This window comes from Bactrocera tryoni, chromosome 3 (assembly GCF_016617805.1).
Source record: "Bactrocera tryoni isolate S06 chromosome 3, CSIRO_BtryS06_freeze2, whole genome shotgun sequence".
Lineage (NCBI taxonomy): Eukaryota > Metazoa > Arthropoda > Insecta > Diptera > Tephritidae > Bactrocera > Bactrocera tryoni.
The window spans coordinates 175,013-201,188 of NC_052501.1; the positions used below are offsets into that span (position 1 = coordinate 175,013).

Consider the following 26,176-nt stretch of genomic DNA (forward strand, 5'->3'; position numbering starts at 1 on the left):
GAAACAATCATTTAATGCATCATTTAATGTGTTCTGAAACATTTTATGAAATTTGAATTTTGCCAGCTCATTTTAAGCAGATATGTAAGTTGTTGGTGTATGTAAGGCGAACTGGGAAATAATGCTTAAACTCGTACTTAATTGGAAAGTGTTTGGAGTGAGAACACGACCACTAATTGGTGGATTGTCGGGTCGTCGCTGAACACTTTTATAAGGAACAGTTCCCCATTACTCACAACACTTTTGTTATTATATTTTATTCACTTATTTATATATTTGCTTAAAGCCTCAGCTTATCGATTCCAGTATTATGGAGAGTTGCACAAAATAATTTAAAATTTTGACGTTTGGTAAAAGGTCGCCTTCCCCACTTTCTAGGGAATGCGCATGTTTTATGAGAGATGTGAAAGTAATGCCTAGAACATTATAAATTCACACATAAATACTGACAATATTGTTGCTCTTTGTCTGGCATCCTCATTCAACATGAAATTTTCGGTCTTTTTTATCCACACTCTCTGTGTGACTTTTTGAGTAAGTTTTTTGAGTGCTTCATTAAACAGTGTCTAAATTTTTTGTGATAATGCCGAGTTTATTGTTTTCATTTCATTTATTACCTACAATCTACTTGAACTTTTCACTGCTTGATTTCGATATGTGGTATGTGTGTACGTATCAAGTAATGTTCTTCAAGCTCATTAACTATTTTTCTTTACTTTTTTCTAGGTATGTCCGATAAATTCAATATTCAGGGTGCAACTTTAGTGGAAGTCGTTGTTGTAATATTAGCAGGGCAACAGGAAAAAGTTGCCAAGTCCAAATTGATGCCCATTCACATGCTCAACGAAACGCTCGTCTTGAGAAACTATTTTCTCCCAAGTTTACAAATACAAACCTACAAACTAGCACCGCTAAACTCTCCCTTCATTAGCAATAGCTAGAGCGATTGCTTGATCGTGAAATCTGAAACAAATTCTACTGAACAGAAATTATTCTGCTTTTCTCTCAGATCTTATGCGTATATGATATGTGTGGTTTACTTCTGAAAGCCGTCACCCACTCTCAATATGCATATTCCCTTCAGATCCTACAATTGCAGAGTTGAGTTTGTGTTTTCCACTTACTATCCTACAAGAGAAAATCCAGATGCCCCTTTCCTCTAGCAAAGTACTAAGTGAAAGTTTATTTGCTTCTGCCAGCAAAGTTCTTCACCTCTTAGCTGAACTCAAATGCCTTAATAAGTAAAGCTTTGTTAAATCAATTAGTTTAACATGTCTTATCACTGTTTGCTCTACTCTGCAGAAGTTTAACAAATTCGCTTAGCGGTGATATTTCTCTCAGCAAGCAAGTTGGAGCAAATTGTGCAAACATCCATGCTTTTGTATGTGTGGACAGGTGTAAGCGTCGCTGAGAATGTCATCGGTGTTAAAATGACGAGCCGCGGGAATTCGAATATATGTATGAGTTGTGTGAGTCAGTGGACTACACGGTCACCGGACACCTTTGCTTCTAACTAATGTAATTCACTTTGTATTTGGTTGCAGTTTTCCTGTCCGTTAGCGGTGGCATCAAACGCTCGCCTCTCGGAGTTGTCTAATTGGATTTCTGTTTGATATTTCATTAATTACGGAATTTTCTGTTCCGTTATGGAATTCAAATTTCCTTTTACTTTTGGGACTTGTAGAATCACTGGTACCGTTGGAGAGACTTGTGTAATGTTGTCAATGCTGCTTTAAATGCTGAAAAATTCTATCGAAATGAAAAAGATGTATTAAAGAGTTCAGTTGTAAGCCGATTTCAAACTGCGTTAGATTTTATTGAGAATATGTTCAATCCTATATACTAACCCCAGCCCAGGGATGCGCCATAGCTGTAACGTGTAGACATAAACTCTCTCTCATTCAATAAGCTCATGGCTGAGCTTGTTTTTCCGAATGGCGAACATAAAATAATGAGAAATTATTTACAGCCGCCACTTCCTAATAAAATTTTAAATCAGTTTTGCGCTTCGAAGAACTTGTGCGCCCATTTCAATTCACTCTCAATTTCGCCATCTTGTGCGCTAGATAACTGCACAGCATGGCGTTGAGTTGGATTTATTTTGGCATTACTCGGATTCGCGTTGTGCAGTGTTGTTGTGCTTTCATGCAGAGGACATTTAGTAGAATTTTACAGTTGATCTACTTCAATATGCCGGCGCTCAGTTTCCTGATTTTCATAGTGAGTCAAATGGCACTCAAACTCACGACATTCAAATCTTTTTGTAATAAACTTCGGTGCCGCGTTGGAAATTTTACGAATAAGTGCTTTATTTGGGCAATAAACTCGCAGTGTGGTCCACGTGTACATATATTTGCGGTGTGAACCCCCCTTTGGTTGCGTAAAATTGAAATTTGCGAGATAGCTTTTCAAGCGCTGCAATTTGATAACATTTTACATTTAAATTGCATTCATTCTGCAGCGGTTTCTCGTCGCCTCAACTCATTTTTTTTCCTTTTATCTTTCCAAATAAGCAAAGGCAGTAAGTAAAGGTTCATTGAAAAGTTATCAATTTGGCTTCCTCTCTTTGCTTATTGTATTCTCAAATTGTTTGGTTTAAAGAGTGGGCGGCGTCAGTTGGACTCTTTTGCGGCTAGCCCTGCAAAGGTTGGCAGTTGAATGAGTCGCGTGATACCACCGCTCACCTGGTCACCAACACCCAGTTTGTGGTTTAGTTTACTTTCGCCATATGCATACACCTTCAGATCATTGCCAAAAAGAGATTATTTCTTTGTATTTGAAGTTCTCTTTATGGCAACAAAAAGTTATGGGAAGAATGATCTGGCCATAAGGTCATCATCTAAATCGTTTGTTATAAGAAACTAGATAACAGGGGTTACCTCAATCCTTCGATGAAAAATATACGTCGACTTCGCCATGTTGAACTGCTCTCTCAATCAAAAAATATTATGCGAAAGCAGCCGCGAAGTTAGTCAGTACTATACAATACAAGTAAGATCTCTTCTTAATTGAACCAGACCGTTTGATATAACCCATTGTTTGTTCGATTCGCCAATCTCAAAGTTTTGACGAAACGATGACCGCCTTGAGGTATCTTAAATTAGACGTGCTGGGGTGGCTTGAAGCATTAGCTGCAGCACAAGTGTAGTGACACGGTGGATTGCCAAAAAAACAAGCAAATTTGGAGAAAGTCTGGAAAATTTAATTTTTGTGTGGTCGGAGTCACCAGCGAGTATAAATACATATAAGTATGAGATTCTGTAGGAAATTTTTGAAGTAATATTACCCTATTATCCGCGTCTTTTTCAGACTAGTCTGAGCATATATTTTTTATGTTTTGCTTTGTAAACCAATGACGAGTGTGTGAGCTAATTACAATGTTTCAGGTAGTAAATTTATAGGAAAACCTCGAGTACTTCGTCCGTATGATGGTGTGTTTGTAAAAGAGTGCTGTTCGTGTCTCCACAACTTTGATTGTGGTAAAGTAATTGTTAGAGCGAGGACTTGTCTACTGATAAGCAATTTATTTGCACAATTATTTTCAGTCTCACACATACACACATACATACATATTATATAAACATCTAATAGTCATAGAGTTTGTGTGCATGCTTGAGTATTCCTACGACTGTCAAATGCAAAGAAAAACTCGCTGTTACGCAGTCAGGAAAATGATGGAGCAAACATCCGGAAAGTGAACACATTTTGTAATGGAGAAGGATCGGTGAAGGGGCAGAAGAGTTTTGTGGTCAACTGTCAAAAGCACACATATGAAAATGAAAGCGCCGCAAAAAGCAAAATGTGATTTTGCAATTTAATCAGGACATGTCGTTTATGGTGATAACACTACTTTTGTTGTTGTTATCGCTGTTGTACTCAACATTGTTGGTGAAATGAATACCTTTGTTTTCACACTTACATAACCGTATGCGCGAAGACGTCTTCCTTTTGACAGGTGAAGGCTTATCAGCAGCTAGTTACGATCTGCAACATACTGCACTGTGAGCTAATAAACGGCTCTTTTGATGTATGTTTGGTCCACCAACGCTTATCATTGCATTTCAGTGTAATTGATAATATAATAATTTGCCCACGGGCAAAAAGCGATAACTTTAAATTTGCTCCCATGAGAAGTTCCAATGAGTTTAACGAATCTGACTGCATCGTTCCCCTCGCACATTGTTTGCTTTGTTGAAGGAAGGAATGCTCTGCCATAAGTTAAGTTAGAGAGCTAAACTAATAGATTCCGAAAATTTCATCTTAAAATAGTACATGTCAGCATGCCATCGCCCACTCTCTTGAGAAACCACTTCACTTGCTGGTGTTGCGTGCTGGTATAATTAACCCTGCTTGCCAAATGACGTCATTTGATCCCCATCGGTTGGTTAATGAGCAAGGAGATTAAAACAGTAGCCTTCTCCCTTGCAATAGTATCTACAGCTCGGCTTCTTTCGAATTCAGCCCAAATTTATTTTTTGTTTTTCAGTGACTATTTTTACATGTACATTATTCGGTGAGGTTGTCGAAAGGAGAGATCGGTTGGAAAGACAAGAACTACTTTTATAAAAAATGCACTTATAATTGTTCCTTCCTGCTCACTCTTCTATCCTCATGCATTTCGCGTGAAATTCTCTAATATATTATATAAGCACATAATTTTCTCAAATGTTCGACATGTTTCTGCAATTCCTTTAAGAGACGGGCGACCATCTACTCCAATTGTGCCATTCAGAATTCCGGACACGTTGCTGCTTTTATTTCAAACTGTGGCGCAAAATGTTGTCCATAATTTCATTTCTGTCTATAAATACATACATATATGTATGTAGATAGTGCACAGCCGAGAGTGAGCGTGCTGCAGCGAGTTGCTACGTGCACACACACGAGTTCGTGCAAATATGGTTACCGTTATTACTACCGCAAATGTGCGCTTAAACACACTGACGCACACAGAGACCGAAGACATGGTGTCCTCGCTGACGACTAAGCCTGTGGAAGAAATACGTCTTTAACGGTACCATGTTGCAGCAATCAGCCCAGCTGCAACAGCCAGAGCACTTTTCTCTATTACTGCGCCATTTCTCTGCGCCACTCACTTTGCCCAGTTTTACTCGTAAGGGTACTTGCACGGTTTCCTTTGACACTGAATGCTCGGAAGCCGTCCTGGCGAGGATTTGTTGCCTTTGGCTGGCTGCTGTGGGTGTAGGGAGGGAGGAGGTGGTGCTGAGGACTTGTGGCGTTGCAGCACTCGACTCACTTGACTCATTCGCACAATGACACTGAAAATAGAGTGTCTCTATCGCCAGCACAATGGGAAAGAAATATAGGACCAAAGATGAAAGAAGTCTAGTGGAAGTGTGTGAGCCCAAAAAGAAGAAGATAAACTTTTTCGACAATGACAATATGAAATTATGAGCCCGTGTAGGCTGCGCCTCCTGTATTCTCCATGTTCGCGCTATGTGATTGCACTGGTCAACAAAATCAAATTTTTCTGATGCCTGCACTCGTAGACATCTTTTAAAAGCGTCCATGAACCATTGGTGTTGCAATTTTAGTATACTCTTTTATCACTTGGCTGTCATTTTGATGATGGAGTTATGTTAATCTGCTTTTTTGAACCAAAAGAAACATCGAAGAGTCCAGGAGTTCAGTAAAAGTGTTAAAATAACTAAATACTATAAATAGAGATTAACAATCATTCAATAATTCAGAGTCAGGTGAGAAGTTCAGAATGAATACTTAGTTAACACCATCTGATCGACTTGAGCTAGAGCAGACACAAACTGCCTTAACCTCAAAAGATGGTGTAGATTAGTGTTATGTCGTTATTTTTCGTACTTTTTCCGTTGTTGTTGCATGCAACAGCTGGCTCATATAACTGCTTCACGGCCACAAGGCAGGAATGGCAGCAAATATGCGCTTTAATGGCGCTTCGCTTCCCGAGTCTGTTTCAAGGGCAACTGTCTATAACTCACACAAACATACATGTATGTACAGGCACATGCACAATGATCGAGGAATTCGTATATGAAGCCACCAGCAAAGCAGTAGACCGTATTCGTACCTATGCCGATTTTTTGTGTGTTGATCAGTGTGTCCCAGCTGGGAGTCATCTCCATGTGAAAGCAAAAGCAGACAAATATATACACAACCTTACACTCCCCGAGAACTCAAAGCACATAATAGATAGACTGATTCTTATTTTGCTTTTTTCGGAGAAAAGAAATTGCCGTTCTGCACATTTTCGGTAAACATTTTAGTGAGTGCTGAGTAAAGAAGGGTTTTGAGCTACAATTTTCTCTCGCTCTGCATCCAAATTTGATTAAATCTAAGTGGGTGTGGGATTCTCTCAGAGCTTTTTAAGGTCTGATTCAGGTACCTAATATCCACCCCATATTTAAAGTGATAACATTTTCGCCGTGTTTGCTCATTTAAATAGTGGAGTAAGCATCGCTATCGCTACTCATCTCATCTTTTCAGGATCATCTTTAGAATCATTTCCTCGGGTTGCTATTGAAAAGCTGTTAGGCCATAAACTCTTATTACTGTGAATTCTAAGAAACTGGTTACTTAATAAGTGAGCACCTGAAGGGTTTTGAGCTCCCTTATTTAAGGTGACCTGGTACTGACTGCTGCATTTCGACGTGATATATGTTGTTTGGACTTCCGTTGCAAAACAGCCACGCCATTATTAATCACCCCCATAAAGTTCCGTTAGCGCAGTGGATAAGTAGAAACAGTAGAAAATTCAATTCGTATGCAAAGGGTTGTGAGCCTATGAATGCCCGTTTAAAAGGAAATGGAAATGAAAGCGAATAGTAAATTAACTCTCCGATATATGAGTAAAAAGTTGCAAACAGCCAAGGGTATTTATCCGGTAATATATTAACAATGAAATGCGTTGCTTGCTGCCACATGACGCAACGTCGGATAAAGATGGATGCCTAATAAAATGAAACCTGGACAAATAAGCTTCGAATACCGATTGAGTAATCACCGACGTAATGGATAACGTCTCTAAATTGAGCAATAAAAGGTCGGGTTTAATATAAAATGTGGTCACGGTATTCCGAAACCCCGCTACGTCAGTTCAATCGACAGAAGTGTGCACTCACAATCTAACATTATACATAGTTCACAAGTGCAATTGTTTACGTATGTAAATATATGTATGCATGTATGTACGTATGTGCACATGTGTGTGAACATTTTTATTGAGTAATGCAATATGGCCGGTACATGGCTAATGACTCTGTAAAGAGGTTACAAACTACGTCAGTACTCGGTGTATGCCATGGCAACAGAAAGCAATAATTGCAATAATAACAACAAACACCACCCATATGTAGGCATAAATCACTGCAAATATTGCCATGCTCACATGTACACTGACCATGTTATGTAATTTTAGAGCGTAAACTGCCAGCTTGATCCCCATGAGGCTAAGTGCCTTCGCTCGAACTTATGGTAATGAATCTTAGATCCTTGTACACTCACTCCGTTACTTAAGTTGCATGTGTATCTTGGTGTATGTGTGTGTGTCTGTTTGCAAAAGTGGAACGGAAATCCGTTGGCGGCAAAAGTCCCGACAAATATGGTAAACACCACAAACATTCGCGCTTATTCATGAGTGCAATAAAACCACAGCCATGTGGTCGTGTGTGGGGTTATGCACGACATCAAGGATATCTTCGCTATGACTTACGAGCGTCAGTTTCTTAGTCGGACGAATCACGCCTCATCCGCGCCTGGCTATTGCTAGGCAAGTGTTGTTGGCCACTGACCACCACCACCGACTTGATAAATATCTATTCCTGTCCCATTGCTTGCCTTGATTGTCGTTCACATTACATGCATACATCATATGCATATATACTCCAGTCGTTTGCATATATAAACATGAATTATGAAAGTTTATGTATTTTTGGCAGGGTATTTGCCCTATTGAATCACTCGCTGTCAATGCGTGTGCGAGCATCTCAATCGATTAATGTTTATATGGTCGGATCGAAACACACATATTCGTATGTGAAAGGGAATGTGTAAATGATTTAGACCAATTCCAAGACAAAATAACGATATATTTGCTTGATAATATTGATATTGATAGTAACCAATATTTAGGTTACTGGACAGTTCTTCGGAGAACGGAGAATTTATTTATTTTTTGTTGTACCGAAAAACGGCAGAAAATTTTTGGAACAACTTTCCAGTAAACTACAAACGACAAAAATATACACTAACGTCACAAACTCCATTTGTTTATGCGTGCACCTTGGGCCAAAGGGCGATGCGGACAAAGGTATCGAAAGCTCGAGCGCACCCATATGTACAATCGAATATGAGGAGCACATTGGCGTGCTGACTGCATGTGCGGTTACCTTTTGAGTGCAGCTTATTTGTCATGGTGTCATGAGGTCGCACAAACACATACACCCTTCATTCCCGCACATGATCACCCACCACACTCACGCCAGCCCTACTTATCCTTGTGGCACATCTGACATGCCAATTTAGTATGAAATTAACTCTGAACGCTTGTTCCTTAAAAGGTTCAAACGCTCACACAACTACAACAAAGCACGGCATTTGTAGCAGATGCCAGCGAAATGATAATAACTCATACGCCCGTGCGCACCGCCATTGTAACAAAATGTAAGCAGTTAGTGCCCTTGCACACAGCGATGCACACCGCCGGAGACGAAGTCAACAAAGAGCATGAAAGGCAGGGCACGAAAGGACGAACGGGCTGATAGCGAGCGCTTAGTTATCGCAACAAATTTGCTAAGCTGCCGAGTTACAAGCACTCCGGCCAGCACCACCCACACACAAGGTTTGAACTAACGCTTTACGCGCGCGCGTGTGTGTGTGTGTGTGTGTGGATTTCATGTTTGTGCGGTCTGGCGTCCATTAGGACAAATTAGATCAAAATTACGCTCGCATCATGTCTGCTGGCGGTAGGGACAGAGGTCTCCGGCGTAAGTGAGGGCAGTCAGAGTGCAAACCAGGTACAAAGTCGGTGCTTGCACACGAACACATACACAAAGAGTCACATACGCATATAGCAGTATAATCGTGTTTTTTCAGTGCTTCCGACTTCCACGGCTCATCAGTGATGGCACAAAAATGCCAAAGCTAATAAATTTGTTGTTGTATCCAAGTTATTTTTTAAACAGACGACAAGAGACTTTCTTTCAGTTATTGAATGCGCTTATTTGTGGTAAAAGTGGTAAAGTGTGGTAAAGCTTCTTGAAGTTATTTTGAAACTAAAACAAGAAAAAACGTTAACTTCGGTTGCACCGAAGCTAAATACCCTTCACAGGTGCATTTCTGTTAGTAACTATGTGTTCAGTTTGTATGGAAGCTATATGCTATAGTAATCCGTTCTAAACAAGTTTTTTAGAGATTACATTGTTGCCTTAAAAAATAACATATACCAAATTTCGTGAATATATCTTGTCAAATGTGAAAGTTTTCCATACAAGCATTTGATTCCGATCGTTCAGTCTCTACGGCAACTATATGTTATAGTGGTCCTTGAAGAGAAAATGACGTTTGCGAAATTTCAAAACGATATCTTAAAAACTGAGAGACTAGTTCGTATATATACAGACTGACGGACAAATGGATAGACAGACAGACGGACAGACAGACAGACGGACATGGCTAAATAGACTCAGCTCGATATACTGATCATTTATATATATACTTTATAGGGTCTCCGACGATTCCTTCTGGGTGTTACAAACTTCGTGACAATCTTAATATACTATGTTCAGGGTATAAAAATATTGTTTGTATTGCAATTAACCAAATTCTGGGACTATAAGATATTTGCTTTTCCTTCTTTAAATACTTAATCTTCATTATGCTTCCACTTATTTAATTTTCACTAGTTTTATTTTCTAAAATCTGTGATAGAGGGGTTTTGGAGCTGAACAGAGAGATTACATGACTAGACTTTGCAGAGGATGTAAAGGGACTCCATCTTAATTATTAACTAAGCAGATAAAAGTATAAATATAAGCTCAAGACCTGTTGCCACTTGTCAAGCTTTCACCCAGAATTTCAAGCATACAAGTATTTGGGTTTCTTTTCATCACAGAGAGATTTTCATTCAGACCCTAGCAGCCGGGAAACAGACATTGGACAATTGATTTTCACACATGACACGAAAAGTGCTTTGACAAGAACGAAAACACCCATTGACACAGCACTAATACTATAATAGCGGTAATAATAATAACGGTAAAAACAAAAAGTGAAACTTTGGCAATAAAATATTTGAAAGCAAAAGGCACAAGTGGGAAAAAGTATTAAAGCCAAGCAGTTGTTGAGTGGGTAATGGAAAATTAGAAATAAACAACAACAATAATAGTGCAACAACGTCCACAAGGCTACACATGCTGAATCAGTTGTAGGAGGCACTCGCACAGAGGGTGGGCGCGAAACGTACCAAGTGAACTTCGGCCATTTTCATATAATTAATGCGTCTTTTTTGGCAGCTCAAATGTGGTGTCTGCCATGTTGGGCTCGTGGACAGCAGAAAGGGGGAAATCGGTTGCAACAACATTGTAGGTGCAAACTGTGCTATGGGTGCCTCTGTTTCATGTTTGTAGCTATGTGTGTCTGCCGCGCCCGAGACCGAGGTGCTGGGAACCTAGAATTCGAGTTTCAATTGCTTTTAAATTATTATTCTCGGTTTCTTGCCTGCCAAATCGCAACCCACGCCAACACACAGCATCTAATTACAAAAGCATTTGTAAAAACACCCCCCAATCGCCGTCAGTTTTCTATAAGCAGACAGTAGATGTTCTTCTCTTCTTATCTTCAGGCGTGTTTTGTTAAATTTTTAAGTCGCCTACGGGTAGCCGAGGCACTTTACTACCGTAATGCCCAATTGGCTAGCACATCAATTCGTTAAGCGCTGACAGTTGCACAGCAATGCCCAATTTATTGTGAGTAGCTGCAAATTAATTGCGCTTGTAATTCGCGCGTTGGCTTAAAAATGGTAAAAATTCGTTGATTTCGTGCACGCAACGCTTTGGCGCGAGCATTGAAGTTGGAACGGGCTCAGAGAAGCGTCGCTCGTTATTTGAGTCCACTTAATTGGTAATTATAGACGCTGGTATTTTTGTTACATAAAAGCCTCCAATTTATTTACAAATATTTATAAAGTGAAAAGGGCCATACATTGACGCCATTTTTAACTCAACTAATTCGATTCAATTCCGTCTGCCGTCCGTAATCGAAAGCCAGAAAATAGGTCGCGCTCACAATTTAATAGGAAAATAGTTGAAAATGAAATTATTTACTCAACATTAAGTACATTGCTTTACATACCAGATTTATGTGAAGATTGTAATAATACCTGACACAGACGTTTATTAGACGTAGATGTTACGTATACGCCACGGCGGCCAAAGCTGAACTTTATGCAAAGTGTATGTTTGGAGAATTTGCTTAACGGTATTTGTGCTAAAAATATGGCAAATTAAAATTACAATAAAGAGTATAAATAGTATTCTAAGAATATATTCAAATTATTGTTAGTAAGGAGTCTAACATTAGACTTCTGCCATTAATTGCACTTTAACTTTATGAAAATTACTTTAAGGGTTTTTTAAGAAGAGTCTAATTACGGCTCATTCATCTTAAAGATTTTCTATTTTTTTATTTTTATTTAATACTTATATAGTCGGTTTACAGACTATAAAAGGCTTCTGTCTACGTTTCTTTCTAACCATTTATGGGGCACATCTAGTGTGACCATAGTGTGAAAAATCGTCGATTAAAAACTAAATACCACATCGATAGTCTTGAAATTGAATCACGGTATGTTTATATTGTTTTAAGAATGCAAAGTGAAAGTCGAGAAATCTATTTAGAAAATATACTTTAGTTTTTGTATTCATCTACAGTGTAATATGAATTTCATGGATTTTCAATGGATTGCTTCGGGCAGAGTCATCACTTCGTAAATTGTCGACATACACACATATTTACACTTATATACATATGTATATAGAAGAATATGCAAATGTAAATGTAAAAAAATAAAATTCGAATTCTTTTATTAATTTTTGTAAGTGTATATTGAATGTGAGAGCCCTAGACGTCACTCCTTATTACAATCGGCTCTGCACCTCTAATTATGTACATGCAATATATGTGCATAAACACATCAGATATATTCATGGAAATGAGCGTTTTACAAATTACCATTTATCGTGTGTTCCATTGTGTTTGCCCTGGCTGCCCTCACATCCGCGCGTTGTTCGGTCCGCCATCTTGTGAATTTTTATTTATTTTTTTTTGTCTCGAAATGCTTAAGTTCACGGCAGACGCGTTAAAATGAAATATGGGTCATTCTTTAACATCGCGTTTCTGTGTTTGCATGGCGGGCTGACCCTAAACTTACGTATGTGTGCCTGTGTGTGTGTATTGTACATTAACATACTCGCATGTGCGCGCATAATTCACAATAATTCACCTAAGCGAAGAGCGGCAAACGAAATGGCCCCGATAACAAAAAGAATATTTACTACATTTAAAAAGCCAAATGCATTATTCAGCCGGCGAAAGGCGAACGGCGGGGGCGAAATGCGCAAATGAATATTTCCCAAAGTTTTTAAATCGTATTTCAGCTACACACATTTATTTCGCGAGCGTTGAAATATGATTATTCGCTTAAATGCAAATGGAAAGACTCGCTGAAAATTTATTTACATATGTGCGCATATGTCCAAATACATATGTACATACATACATATGTATGTATGTACAAAATGTATGTGTTTCAGTATCGTTTTTAATTTTCACGAGGCCGCAAGATATGCGCGCTTTCGCTTTTTAATCGAATTTGCTCGCAAATATTCAAACAAAAACTGAATACAGTACGTCTTACTGAGAATTATTTCAGATGTGCAAAATGTGCCGAAATGCGCTGGAATACTTAGGAATATATACTAATTAAAAACGGCCTATGAATCAACCATTTTGATGTTTTCCTGGATATGGTTGATGCAATGAAAGTTGCTATGAAGGCCCACATTTGGTATTCGTTTCGCAAAAATGCAGGTTCGGTGGTGGTAAATTTACCCCTTCGTCACCATGAAATGCAAAAAAACGTCAAGTTCACAGAACCTCTGTTCCTGCGTGAAAGTGCCTAGCGGAAATCAAAATGTGATATTAAAAAACAAATCAAATAAAACAAGGCCATTTTATGTTGAATTTTCCAAACTTAAATACTTAAAGCCAGGCTAACACTCTTAAAGTCTGCGCAGGCAAACAAATTACAAGTCAGAGCTTAATCCCCGGAGCAACAGAGCGAAAGCCATGTAACAAGCGAAGAGAGTGTGAATTCAAAACCAACGAATGGGGAAAATTTGTGCGATTTATGAGCAGAATAGCGCAAAGAATTGCCAGCAAAAGTTGCGGCGCAAAAGCTGCGACCTCCGTGGAGAGCTCAAAGCAGCGTCGCCACAACGATAAGGGCGCAGCCAGCAAGGCGAGAAAGCGATAGAAATCTTGCAGATTATTTTTATAATTGAATCGAGCAATGCAAAGGCGGGCGGCGCTGATTTTTGCGTCAAAAATTGCAGACAACAGCTCTAGGGATATGTATGTATGTATATACTTTTACTTATCTGCATATGCAAGGAAATGGATGGTTCTACGAGTATAGGGTTTGCTTGGATGTGTATGCGCTACACGTTGTTGTGTTATTTTGTTTAAACAACCAGATTTTTGTTTTTGTGATATTGAAGGAGTGTGAATTTGCTACTAAATTCTCATGAGCCCGACAGTAGGAGCTCCAAGGTTGTTAAGCCATAGAAAACTTATTATGTATGGACGGAGGTCTGGTGCTTTTTGGAGGTTCTTACTATGGGAGCAAAATGATTTTCAGAAATCCAACCTTGGGACAACGCCTGTTGAGTAAATAAAATGTTTGGTTGTCAAGCTTACCACTCCATACTCCATACAATATTTCATAAGAGTTCATGTTGTGGAAAAGTTTTCCCTGAAGCACAGCTGGACTTCGTTGGCGCGAGAAAGCATGCAATTCTCCGATTCACTTTATTACTATTTGCATTCGCACTTGCTTTGACCTTCGTGCAACTATTTGTTTCCATTGGAAGTCGTGGACGTGACTAAAAGAGCGTCAACTCAATTTCCACCAGAGTCAACAGGCATATACCTATAAATATACAAATATATATCTATATGAGCTTGTAGGTATTCCATTAGCTATTAAGCTCAAATAGCAGCTTGTAGGAATCGTTAGGAAATACATATAATTGACTCATTTATATTATTCCGTTTAATAGTAAATTATTGACCTGTTATTAATGTCTCCGACTATTTATAGCGCATTTTGAGAGCCGAGGCTCATTTGCGCTGTTCTACAGAAAAGAATTAAACATAGAATTTTCATTTAATTATTCCGTTTTCTTTCCGTTATTCTTACAAAACTCGTCTGATTTTAGACTGGGGGAGTAAAATGCATTTTCCTCGGATAAAACTTGAGAGATCTTGGCATTGGTGAGGTGTGTCTTTGCTGACAAGTATAAGCTTCACACTAGAACTATTTTCTTAATACTAAATAACTGAGTTTATTTAAAAATGCTGACTTTAGAAGTTTTCAGTTTTAGAGCAGTTCACTAGAATGACTCAAGCAAGTTAAGCTAGCCACATATTCGTTCGAAAGAAAGTAAAATGCGAATGATGTGCCACCTTTACTCAGCTGTATAATTATATGATTTCATGGCTCTTGGCTTGTTTTACCTAACCTCACATTTTGCACATTTTCCCTTATATGTGTGCACTTTAAGTTTTGCTTTCTGTTTGAAGTCGATTTGAATTTCAGATCAAAGAGGGTTTTCTGGCTTCTCGGCAGCGTTGTTTGCCAACGCTTATAAACTAATTCATCAAAGTCTAGTCAAGTTCTTCGTGTACATCGTGTGTGTGCTTGCTGTTTGCAAGTTTCCTCGGCTTGTTTGCGTTCGTTGTCGATAGCATTCCGTTTTCACATAATAACTTGGCAGCCTTTGCTTGGCGGGTCATCATTTAAGATATCCTTTTTCTTCACTTGCGTGACTTTGTCAAATTTGCTGTGCATAGCAAAGATGTACTTCATATTTGCTTTGGATTTGCAGAAAGTTCCCTGGCATGTCATGTCTTGGGCGAAAATTCCTTGCAAAATGCTTCGCTGCAGCCAATTTAAATTGGAAGGCAGGTTGATAAAAGGAAAGGAGACATTTTAATCAAATTTAGCATAAATATCTCAAACCTGCGTCAAATCAAAAATGCCGTTAAATGTGTACACGCTTATGGAGGGCGACGCGAGCCACAGAAAGGACAGTAGACACTAGCTAGACCCATGGTCGATGCTTAAAGAACTCGGAATACATACGCATCGTGCAACTGTGCTTTCCCCTCTTCAGCATTCCGTACTTAATATTCTATTTTTCTGGTACATTTAAGAATAATATTCAATAGTTCTTCGAACTTCTCTGAGAAAAGTTTAGAATTTAGGAAGCTGTCATTTTGATTGTCCTAAACGACACATATGTGATTTTATATGCGTGTGGATATGCTAGCAGACGAGTGCAAATACAAATATTAGTACATGTTTTACCCCATCCAATGACTTGTCTCTTTATGGCTTTCTGCATCGATTCTCCGTCGCTCAAATCATCAACTCTGTGTTTACGCAGTTCTCTTTCAAGCTGTTTTATTCACACTCCCGCCATGTAAGCGCTTATATAGAAGAATATAGCTTATGTGTTTATGTGTGAGTGTGTGTGTTTGTGTCAGTTTGTTTAGCTCCCGCTGGTGTTTGCCTTTGCTCGCCTTTTTGCAGCGCTGTCACTTGTTCGTATCCCGATGGGTGAATTTAAGTTGAATTTAATGTCAAACGCCGTGTCAAGTCAACGGGACATTCTGACACTGAGTTACTAAGTTACTGGCTTGTGTGTACGTGACAAACAGCGAACGAGCCGCTGAGGGTAAAAGTTCCTGCATAAACCAACACTCATATGTCATATGAATTTATGTACGTGGGTTTATAGGACAGAGCTGCGGAATTTCATTATGTTTTGCATGGCTCCTAAAGTCCATTGAATCGCTAAATAACTAAGATTTTCATTCTCAAATAGTATGTATGGTCCATGAAAAAATTTAGAATGAATAATATTTTAATTGTTTTAGTCTAAAAATAGACATATTGAGACCACATTTATCTACTTATTATAAAATATAAGAGATTCCTGATTAAAATAATTTTCCATTGAATAAATATGTATGTCTTTTAGAAACAGCGTGGAGTGGAGGACCCCTTGTAGTAAATCATCATGCCAGTCGGAAAATATTATTTTATGACTAAAATTTTCTGATTAAAATTGGCCTAGTTTTTTTTATAACTAGTACGAGTTCGGTTTCGTTCTGAGTCGGCTGCCGAGTTCTACTTGCAGTTATAACTAGTTGATTTCGAGTAGAGCTTCGAAGCATGTAAAAAAAGCAAAACTTTGTTGTTAACTTTAAAAATCTTAATTTATTCCTCAAAATCAATGTCATCCCGCTCAAAGTAATCCTCCTTGGCCCGTATACACTTGTGCCAACGCTTTTTCCAATCCTTGAAACTGTTGTTAGAATCAAGCGATTTACTTTCAATGCCTTCAATTGACTCAGAACGGTTTTCTCGAAGCGGTCTTTTGAGTTTGCTGAATATGCAGAAGTCACACGTAGCCAAATCAGCCGAATACGGTGGTTGCGGCATGATATTGGTTGAAAATTTGGCAAAAACTCAGGAAGAAGCAATGCTGTGAGCGACGGTGCATTATCGTGGTGCAAAAACTAAAGAGTTGTCGTCCTCATTTTACGAATAGCTTCGCGTCCGACGCATAAAGTTTAAATATTATCCCTTGTTGACAGTTTGTCTGGTCGGAAAGAATTCGGAGTGCATCATAATCGATAATCGAAGAAGACTGTCAACTTAACCTTGATTTTTGTCCTCCTGACGTGTTTTTTTTTGACTTTGGCTTACCTTTGCCACGCTATTCGTCTGATTGATCATCTGTTTCCGGATCGTAAGCATAACTCAAGACTCATCGTTAGTAATAATACATCCCATGACGTCCTGGTATTCGGAAAGGATTGTTTTTCAGACGTTAATGCGGCGCAGTTTTTCGAAAAAACTTATTTTGTAAATAATAGTGCTTTCACTTTTATTTTCCCTGATTCTTCCGATATTCCAACGATGGCAGTAAGATCTCTGGCTGTTAATCGTCGATTCAAAAGCATTAACTCCTTTATTTTATTGACGTGTTGATAATCAGCTGATGTTGATAACCATCGTGGACGTGATCATCGTCTCGCGTTCTCGACGCTTTTTGAATAATTTGTACCAATCGAAAACACCTGTTCCCGACAAACAATTATCACCGAAGGCCTTTTCTAATATTCTGAACGTTTCGGCACCAGAAATGTGATGAGGAGCATACAAAGTTTAGCCGAACTTCTTTGTTGAATGGTTTCACTCAACATAAAAATCGCCGAATGCACTTTATGTACTTCAGAAAGACAAGCCTAAAAAATAAACCTAAAAAAAATATTTCGACAAATGGGTTTTCATGCGAAATTTAAATTAAAAAGTTTTACTATGTGTTGCCCGCAGTAGTACATATGTACATATGTATATTTTATATTATGATGTCATATATGCCAAATTATTGTCTCATTTATCTGCTTGAACACACACATACACAAATATAGGCATATCTTATTGAGAGCATTTACCAACTACTGCTGGCTGCTGAGTAATTTCTCTCTGGCAACTGCTTTTGATAGCGCTTTTTTTGTTGGCAAGATTCCCGCATTTGCTCCTTCCGCCGACCTTGCACTTAGCAGCGCGAAAATCCCTCACAAGAACGCCTCGCCGTGGGCGCTGTTCGTCATGACATTTGACATTCGTTTGGTCATTAAAAGTCCCGCAATCGCCAAAAAGTCATGGATACGGTTTCGTAGCGTCGCTATGCCTGACATAACGATTGATTTCGCTCCGGCTTGAATTTATTGCTGACTTTCACTTTTACCTTGTTATTTATTGCTTTCATCGCGCTTTTTGGGACAGTGGGAAAGCCTTGAATTTATTTCATATTTCTCTCATAGTTCGGCTTGCTGTGACCCAATTTGAGGTTGGACAACCAGCAGATAACAAGGCGAATGCGAAGGCCAGCCGTGTTCTCCCATATATACGCCCACACACACTTTGCCGACATCATTTGTCAATGCGAGTACACATAAATCGTGGAATCCGTTGAACCCTTTTCACGAGAATCACGAATTCCCAAAGCAGCTATTCCAGCCATTTAATTAAGCAAACAATCAATTAATTAACTTTCGAACAGCATAGAGGTTCAATACTTATTTCCGATTCTTCAACTGACTCACACACACACGTACTCACGCATACCTATTCCCACGAAAATGCTGCTGTCGAGACAGAGCTGCGAGGGCGGAGTAGCGTTAAAGTTTATCTTAGTCAACAACAACAACGGCAACAACAAATGGATAGTTGGGACAAAGGAGGAGCGTAATTAATTAGACTACTGTTTACATCACGTGTAAACTTGTTGTTGTAATGGAATACAAACACTAGAAAGACAAGAAAAATACTGGAAGCTGTGACCTCGACCACAAAATCAGCACTAATATTTATTATTTTCCTCCACACTTGCTTGACTCTTTTCATACAATTTGTGGAGTAGAGAGGAGTATTGCATGCAAGTTAAGATCAACGCTTTCCAAGCACTTGACATTATTCATGGGCCGAAGTGTTGTTCGAATGAGATATTTTTCATTGCTGCAGCACAGTATTCATCATTACCACCCATTATTTAATATTACTCTCAGATGACAAATACCTAATTTTCATATCACAGTTTCTCTCGATACCACTAGTCATCACTGGTTAATAATTCAGACCTTCCCAGCCTGTTCGAAAATCAAAATGGGATATTTAAGAACTAGAATCATCGCCATGTCCAGTGCTTGCGGCGTGTTCTCGTCCGAGGTTCCCATTACTCATTTATTCTGTGGTTTTTTGCCAGAAAATTTAAAATTCTATCATCTCGGTTACCTCACTGGCGTTGTCCTTTGGCACCTCTGTAAACTGTCTCTAAGCAGCTAACTGACATAACCTTTTGCCGTTGCCATAAAATGGATGAGAAATATATTTCATGTGAACATTTTTCAGTCACGATTCTTCCCTGGCGATTTTATATTGAGTTATTTCCGACTGTCTTTCTTTTCGTTTATATTGTCGAAACTTTAGAGGGGAAGACCTTTTGTGTCTATCAAAACTGGAAAAATAGTTGCCTAATTATTGTAGTAAAAACAAATTAAAGTAAAATCATTAAGGTAAATTATCGCTGATAAAAGCAAATGTCTTTGAATGACTGAGGTCCTGACTTCTGCACAATTTCTGAGGTTTTGATAAAACAGCCGGTAGGCTGGGTCTATGTTTACGCTTACATGCTTATACACACACACTCATACACTTGCTTTCCACCTGCAAATACGCAGAAACGAATAGAACGCGCTTGGAAAAATATGTTCGGTTGTGCATGTGTGTCCTTCTGGTAATACGAATGGGTCTACACCCCTAATCAACAGAATGAAGATAAGTACTCAATTACAGGCATGCTTGCCGTCATTTACCTGAGCACTGCAGCTTGTGGTCATTCCCTGCAACACTGAATATCGAGCGAAACGCCTCCAGGGCAATATTAGCCGTTGCCATGACAGCGGATGCCGGTTAGAAGTGGAGGGCACCCACTGACTATGCGTGCGAGTAAATGATTAACAAAGTGCAGACTTTCCTCGCGGCAAACGCTCTCCTGATGCTTCTGTGGATGGCGATAATGCTACGTACTTAGTGCTCACATACATACAAGCAAATCCATGAAACAATCATCAGCATATTCTGGACAAATGTGTAAATATGTCTTGTGTCATTCATGGCTCGTGTGCGATGCGCGAGTGGGTGCCTCTATGGCCTTGTCCATGTAAATCGTATTTTAATTGGCGAGTAATCGCAACATCATTCATTCCGTTAACTTATTCAGGCGCACATCCACAAAAGCTCCCACGGTGGGTTGTACGTTTTTCCAATTGACATCTATTTATTATCTGCTGTTTATCTTTAGTCATAATTTTAGTGACGATTCCTGTCGTTGTTGCTTCTTAACATGTACTTGTGGCAGTAAATATTCACGCCCGCATTTACTAAGGTTTCGAAACTCTTGTTTTTATACAAAAAAGTAAATTCTATTCGAACAGATTGAATATTCTAATAAGCCTTGACTAAGGGAGGAAGTGGGAGAATAATTATCTATGTATGTAAATTTCATAAACTTAAAAACCCTTATTTTCAAAGCAGAAAATTATGACTTTTTCTGTCATTTAGAGCTTGATTTCTTCTGTTTTCTCCACTTCTCATGATTGCTTTTACTTCGACTGTCTGCTGTGTCAAATTTCAGAAGCATCCTATTTATGGGTTGGGTTGTAATGCAACGGTTTTCAGGTTTGCACAATTATGACCATTTGCCAATTATTTTTGTGAAAAAGTCTAGTCTTAATGAATATCAGTTTGAAACTTTTCTTGTCTTTAGTGAAGTCAGAGCAGGAAAAACGTTTATTTTGGTTATCAATTCTAATTTTTATTTAAAGAACGAATCAAAGAATGCTTTATGATTACAACTGCGAACCTACCAATCCATACAAGACCAAATGTGGCCCGCGAAAATAAGAGAATCATCTTACCGCCTTAACACTCCTCCTAGGCGCTCGCGGGTTATGCGAACAAGTTTTATGATATAAGCATTTATACATATTTATATTTGTGTGTAAATTCAATCTGTTTTATGTATGTATGTATGTACATCTCTACAGTTACGTTTGCGTGTCCTCAAGGACACTCGTGCGCGCAATTCCGTTGCGTATTTATGCGTTCCCACGTCCACACCTTCGAAAATGTCGGTTTGTTTATACAAAAGGCGCTGTTGCCGAGGTGCTGATGTATCGGGACCAACTGTGCCGTCTCAAACAAGAAACCGAAAGTAACAAAAACAATAAACACCGCCTAATTTGTGACGTAAATGAGCTAAACATTCAACGAAACAAAAACAAAAAGAAAAAGAAAAACAAAAAAGTAAACAGTAAATAGCAAACGCTAATAAAATATAAGAATCATAATATCCAAATATCCAGCGACCGTGAATTGAGTCACAAGAAGCAAGCAAACACAACACCTCAATATGTTAGTAGGTATTTTCCATAGGAAATTTTTCACTTACACATACATAGGCTCATATATGTACATACATGCACATGTGCATGCGCGCAGGGATGGTCGGCTAATAATAAAAAGTGAAATATCGTAAACAATGCTTTTCGGTTGATCATCCATTCGAGTGGCATTTGTGTACCCGCTGTATATCCAGTGTATCTGCTGTGTATCGCAGTGTTGTAGAGTTCTGGCCAGAAATATGTTCCCGTTATTTTAATTTCTCTCATGCAGTATGCACTCCTGCGTTCGTTCAATGAAATCAGGAGATCCCTAAGCATCAGGGTCACAAATATTTTTTTTCCAACGTCAGAGTGGTCATTTCATGTTTTTAAAAACACCTTTTGGTGACTAACATACATACAGGTTTTGTGTTTAATAGCGCTATCCATCAAATCTCCATAAATAAGCACAGGTGCTTACCCTCTCGAACGTAAATACACAAACTTTACTCTGAGGACAGATGTTGCGGTGACCAAATCGTTGATAATTCGCTTGAATTTCGCTTCATAAACTCCGAGGAAGGGCAAAAGTAAACTGGTTTCGCCCGGTTGGTGGTCGTTTGCTGGTCAATTGCATCACTTCGGAGAGGGGAGTATCAAATATCATAATAAATATGAAGAAAACGTGCATTTGATGTTAAGAACAACAAAATAATGAGATTACACTCTGCATGACTAACCAATCGGCCAGGCGTCTCTCGGCACAACCGAAAATACAACAACAAAGATTATAAATATTCAAATATTTGCACTAATATTTACCTTCAGTGACAGTGCGGCTGCAAAGGCAGTTGCTAATTCGAGGTTTCGCACTTTAACACGCGGGTTTCAGGAATATTTCGAATGGGTTTTTTGTGAAAATGTGTGCCAATTGGACCCAGCGTGGGTTAACGGGGCTCTTGGTTCAGCCTCTAATACACAATAATCGATAAGAAGAGCGCAGTGAAGAAATGAAAGCAGTCTCCCTTATTTGTTTTTAGTTCCGCCACAACTGGGGTGCCAGTCCTCCGCTGCAATGCAAAACTTTCCGAAATTCCATTTCTAAACTAGAAAGAGTATACGTAAATCCCTTAGAAGTTGAAATTTCCTGCTCCACGAAATCAACCCCCTCTCCATCGCATGGTGTTACTGTTTCTATTAATATTCCCTTGTGAATATTACCTGATGTAAACATGTTTGTATGTATACCATATGCGTACATATGTACATACTTATATAGATATTAGTGTACATTACGGCTGCTGTTTTCGGTGTTCGCCTAGTTGACCCCCACTGGAGCACATTCGTGCATGTACATATGTGTGTATGTTTGCTCGCTGCTCACTCGATCACTCACCCACCAGGCTGTGAGGCTTTCAGCTTTTCTGTATTTGACATTTTATTTATTTGATTGCTGCGCTTTGACGTCGCTTATTTAAGCATTTGTAAGTTCACGTATTCGTATTCCAATACACGCGTTCGTACAATGCCAACATTACCGAATACATATGTACATGCTTACATACAAATGTATAGTTGTTGTGGTCGTTGTTTTTTGCTTTTATTTTAGGCGCTTTCACGTAAGCTTCGCGGGCGCTTTACGTGCTGTTGCCGCTTTTATCGACGACTCGATGTGTTTGGGTATTTCAGTTTGTCCGAATTCGTGCTTGCTTTGACAGTTACGGCGATGCTTTAATTTAATATTAAATTTTTACTTCGAAAATAAGGTGAATCGTTCGAAAATGCTTACACAATGCTCTGATTACTGCCTTACATACATACATACATAAAAATATGACTGAAAAATCGATGTGCAATCATGTTACAAGTATATTTACACTCACCAATATGAGGCAAACACAAAGGATAGATGACTAAGCAAACGCCAACGCTCTTCCGGAGCTGTTTCGCTATATTTCTTTAAGAAAACTCAAGTCTTCGCTTTTGGCTATTCTTGCAGCAATGCTTTGAGTGATTTGTCTCTTGGGTTTTGCTTTTCTTTAAAACATAACAGGAAACAAGCAAAATCTTTCAGACCTCCACAGAAGAAGTACTACATACATATATGTATGTCTTTTATTTGTTATGTGGCAATTTGTATTGCTCGATTGTACCTTCATTGTGAACGTGTATCAAAAATATATAATAAGTATGCAAATCGTGCACATATTAGCTGCAAAAGCCATACTTCACTGAGCCATGGCCCACTTCTGCCAGAAATTACCAATTATGGTATAGAGAAGAAGTATTGAACATGCACATCCACGAGGTATGCTCACACATGTTCCAATAATGCCATCGACTACCTGAATAAATAATCCAAATGGCAGTGCAACATACGAACACATAATTATATTGCATGCAAAGAAACATATGCACGTACATATGTATCTCTAATTGTCCGTTTGGTGTCACTGACAGCTGAAGCTTTTTCGAGCGGCTAGAAATTCAAACAAAGTCATAATGCGTTTGGTCGCCTCCGCTGGTAATCATTAACCTAATTTGGCATTCCAGGCGACAGCTTCAGAGCAACCATAGCGCGCTTAAATTCATAGCAAAAGCAAAATAAATTACGAAAAACAGAAATCAAAATTAATAAATCAAGTCATTACCGAGTGCACAGCCACACATTGATATGTGTTTCGGGTTATTTCGTGTATTTACGAAGTGTGTAAGAAATACCTATTTATCAATTCTGGTTGAGTCTTTATGTGGCTTTAAGTAACCGTTATACATGCAAAATTAGTCGGATGAGTTAATCCTACATATTTGGATTCAACGATGAATTGCTGAAATCGCGGTGAAATTATAGCGATTTGTCTTTATTACTAACTTATGGACTGACACGCCATTCGATGCACACATACAATTATCCAATTTGCTTTGCGCAACTCCTGCTTTGATAATCGAGTATAGCGATGATTTCGCGGCAGCCACTCGAGAACACTACAGGGATTCCAAATTCTTTCAAATGTGGTTGAGCAAGCAAAGTTTTGGATTGCAAGGTGACCCTAACGCTAAACACTTCTAAGTCCGCCTTCTTTTTAATGTGCAAGAACAAAAGAATTTGGTGGAAATTCGCACCAGCCTCGGCTTTCTCAGTGTCTCCGGTTACACAATCCACTGAAACGTTGCTTGCTCGTATTTCACTGACTTTGTTGTTGCAGTACATAGGAATTTGGAAACTGGTTTAGGCCACAATTTCGCCAGAATTCATTTATAAATTTTTGAAACTCACTTGGTACGAGGACATGAGTGTAGGCTGCTGCTTTGCATACTGCTTGGAGGGTTTCTAATAGCAGCGTGTGAAGAAATTTCAGGGTTATGTTGCACATCATACGAAATTTGATACATATGTTATATTAATATTTCATGCGCCTTTCTGTTTATGTGTGGGTATTTCACACATTTAGGAAGTTTTTTTGGTGCATTCATGATAAGTATGTGTCGATTACTAACGGTTTATCTGTTTAAAAATATTTGTCTAATTGGCCAGGACTAATTCAAATTATCGGTTCGCTTCATTTGATGAACCGAAATTTTTGTGTTGTAATTAGTTAACAAGAACGTAATAGCCTTGACAGACGGCAGCGTTAATCCGGATTAACTGCGCACTTAATCAGATCTAAATTTGTAGGTGACAGACGGCAGCTATGCGAGTTTGAAACTCTCATAAACAGCTCATTGTCCTTTTTATAATATTTTCAATGAAAATTGATAGAAGATAAACATTACAGTTGCTAGCCGACCAATTTTTACCAAACCATTTTTTATTACAAAAACATATCAACACATTATTTTTAAAACTGCATCATAACATAGAAGTTTTATTGATATTATATTGAGAATTTGATAAACAGCTGTCAGGGTTGCTTGTATTTCATTCACAATAGATGAAAATTGGCAAGTTTTAACAATGTTGCCAACGAAAATCTCACAAACTCCCTAAAATTTTGAGAGTTATTTTTGGATTCAGTAACGGAGTTAGCTGTGGTAACTCCTGAATTAATCCCGAAAAATGCAATTAATGTGGTTTAACGCTGCCGTCTGTTGATTCTATGAAGCTGCCTTAAAATGCTTCTTAAATAAAAGCGCTCTTCTATTTGACGTGGAACTTCTAGGCACCCAACCCCCAACAGGAAAACAGTCTCACCGAATGTGAGATTACATTATTTTATTCCTAAGTATGTGTACAAAGTATCAAATACTAACATGCATGCAGCTATTGCGTGCAGCAAATCGTTCGTGGCACCCTGTATATGTGTGCGCTTTTGGGGGTTTGCTAGTGAACATGCACTTTGGCATTGTTAATGGAGCTCCCGCTGGTGGCTTATAAATGTCAATGTTTTATGGCACCTATTCGTGGCAATAGCATCCGCCCCACTGATAAAAATATAATTTATCACGAGACATTAATTTATAATACAGTTATCACAATATATTGCTTAATGGCATGACATTATGGTATAGTGACGGACACGAGGGTTTCACTGGGCCCACAATTTACTGCAGGGAGTGAAATTAAAATGGAAAATGTGTCATTTGAAGTCAAACTTATTTGTAGCGCAAATATATGTACATATATTGCAACAACAAATAAATTTATGGTTTTTGGAATGTATAAATACTCAAAATGTGTGTATTGTTTTAGAAAACACAATAAAGGTTGTATGATTTCGAAAATGGTTTTTGGGAAATAATTGATTTGATTCCAGCAAAATATGTATTCAAAATGATTTCCTTTATTGATCAATGATGTCGAGTTTTAGTTAGTTATAGCCTTTGAGAATAGAAAGTTTGAAACACATGTTTCGATTGCTAGTTTGTATTAATGTATTGCAAAACT

General features: G+C 38.5%; 1 protein-coding gene across 10 annotated transcripts in view; it reads left to right on the top strand.

The window, feature by feature from the left end:
- The window catches only part of LOC120772340 (cAMP-dependent protein kinase type II regulatory subunit), a 77,138-nt gene that overhangs the window by 18,399 nt on the left and 32,563 nt on the right, over positions 1 to 26,176 (top strand). The window lies entirely within an intron of this gene.